We start from the raw sequence: 2817 nt of genomic DNA, 5'->3' as shown, positions 1-2817 counted from the left end.
TCTCTATTTTTCTAGTCTTTCCAAAGTGGCCTAGAGAGTATTATACAGAGAACAACTTCTATAGACTATTTACAAGGAGACAGTCAATGTGGCATAGAGAGGAGTCCTTAGAGTTTGCTGGGTTCCAGCCCTGCCTCTGACACTCACTGGCATTATCACCTTGGGCAAATCAATTAAAATCTCAGTTCCCTTAGGCAATTCTCCAAGAGTCCTAATTTCCAGAATAGATGACATTCTACATTTAAAAAAAAAAGATTTTCTCCATTGTTTTTCTATTCCAGTGAAATCACATACTATCTCTATTTATCTTTTTGTCTCCGTCTTCGTGCCTCTATTTATCTATCTCCATTTTTTTCTCTTTTTCTACCTCTCTATCTTCACATATCTCTGTCTCTCTCCAATATTATTTCTGTCTTTCTGTCACTGTTTCTGTATTTTTCCATCTGCTTCTTTCTTTGTCTTTCTCTCTTTCTCTTCCTCTCTACATTTTATCTATTTTTAACCTTATTGGGTACCAAAATCCTTTGGAGCCTACTTTTTTAGGCCTAGATATCTCCTTAGCTAAGGAATTAGTTAATTAATCCTTTGGTTCTAGGAGTTCTTATCTCTAGAATGAGAAGGAAAAATATATGCCATCTAATTCAATGCCTCATTTCATCGGTGAGGAAGATGAGCCTCTTGGACAAAGTGCATCCATATGCTTGGCTGATGGCAATTTCCCATGAGACAGGATCTAAAGATCCTGCTTTTTGGAGAGCTGGGATGCTGTATGATGGGATTGTCTTGGAAAGAATGTGTAGCATAAGTAGAAATTCTGTAACTGGTCCAAATTTACTCACTTTGTGGTTAAAAGGAACCTTTTGAGTTGGCTGTACAGTTTGAACTGCTAAGAGCTTAGGAGAGGTTTTCTTTGGCTTTGGCCTCTCCTTTGTTTATTCTCCTTGTGACTGTATTCCTTAGCCAATGCTGTACGGCCACAGACAGTGCTTTAAAGACAGAAACCTTGGGCCTTCCCCACTGAAACCAATATGAGCAGCATATGATTCACAAGGGGGAAAATGGTCCTCTTTCCTTGGCCTTTTCAATTTAAGTTTAAAGGAGGGAATCAAATATTGTATCAAAGGTTAAGAGAGCAAGCATCTGGACTGTCTTTCACCTATCCTCCAGATTATGTGGCAAGCTTGTCATTAAAGACCAGAAGAGTAAAAAGTGATCTTCACATGATATTAGGAAACATCTGGAAGTCTTGCTCCATCTATTTGTGAACTTGGTGGGATTCATGTAGGAACTACTCTGTAGGCACTATGTAGGTTTTGATCTAAATTCAACACAAATGTTCATAGAGACCAAATAAGTATCTTTGTGTGTCCTCACAAGGTCTTTGGGAGAAATGATTATCCTTTTGTTCTTGCTACATTTTAAAAATAAATAGTTTTAAAAGCTAATTGTTGGTAAGTGGTTAAAGGAACCAGGGACACTAGGTTCTTAAGATTGAATGAAAAAAGAGCTAATCATTAATTGAGCCAATAGTATTAGAGAAAAGAAGATAACAGGACACTCATGATTCCCCCATCAGATTGATTTTACCTTTTTCCCTCACCAAAGGATAAAGTTTACCATTTTTATATCAGTTCATTCCATAAAGAATTTTGTAGGGGCCTTTCCCATCAGGCTTAGTTTCAGCTGAAAGGGAAAAGCTGTATCTTCCTTCAGCCAGTTTTTACCCAAACTGATTTCATTTCAGGAGAGGAGAAATAAAATTAGCACAAAACGCCTGCTAGGATTAGCAACAGATCAGATGGAGTTTGCCAATGCTCCCATTTACCCCTTCAGAGCTTGTTAACATTACTTCAGACTTGCATGTTTTAAAAATGGAATCCAAAATAATATGACAACCTGTCTTGCAAACTCTTGGATTTAATTAACCAGAGAAACAAATTTGCAACCAGCCTACTTAATGGACATATTCCAAAGCCCTGCCACCATATCATGCATCGGATTTGATTTCACATAGGAAAATCTTGGTAGGACAACATTTTTCTCCCCTCCCCCCTTTTCCCCAACCATTCAGGAATATTCATTAAAAATTTCCTCAAAATTGTATTTCTTTTTCAGTGAAGGTTATCAATATTGTATTGATGTGCTACTTGGATAGCTTCGTGAATAGTGATTGCTTAGCTAAATGAAAAACCCTGGGGGATTTCAACTGAACCTAAAAACATTAAATACCAGTGCTTTGCAAAATAACTCCCTAAGTGGTGATACAGAAACCCATTATAAATACAGAGGCTCTCTGCCCAATTCTAATTCCTTACTTTTCTGAAAGGAAGTAGTTGGAGTTTACAGAAAGAGACAGCTGATATTTCTGGATTTAGTTACCAGACGGGACTTTTGCATTTCTACCAAGTGGATGGCTTAAACTGGACTGTGTAAAAGACAGTGAATCTTAAAATACTATATAAATTTGGATATTACTTTCATTATTATTCCTCCACTAATGCCTTTCACTGATACACCAAAATAATGAGAGATTGACTCTGAATTTTGAAAGGCTATGTAAGCTAGGAGAAAAAAATTTCTGATAGATTTTATTCACCATGAGATGCTTTGGTCACATGTCCAGAAGTAGTCTACATCAGGGCTTCATAACCTTTTTCTACTGGAGACCCCTTCAGCACTTCTTAAACTGTGCATCACAATGGGGTCAGGATCCACAGTTTAAAAAAAGTGCTGGAGTACTAAATCCATAGCAGTTGACTTTAAACCCATAAAATTGTTGGTCAAATCCAGTCTCAAAGAGGTCAAGTAAGCTTTGGA

Source organism: Petaurus breviceps, unplaced genomic scaffold (assembly GCF_028583685.1).
Source record: "Petaurus breviceps papuanus isolate PSGF00001 unplaced genomic scaffold, PetGlider_PUasm1.0 188, whole genome shotgun sequence".
In the NCBI taxonomy this organism is placed as follows: Eukaryota; Metazoa; Chordata; class Mammalia; order Diprotodontia; family Petauridae; genus Petaurus; species Petaurus breviceps.
The sequence above is the reverse complement of the archived record's forward strand: the minus strand, read 5'-3'. Positions refer to the sequence as shown.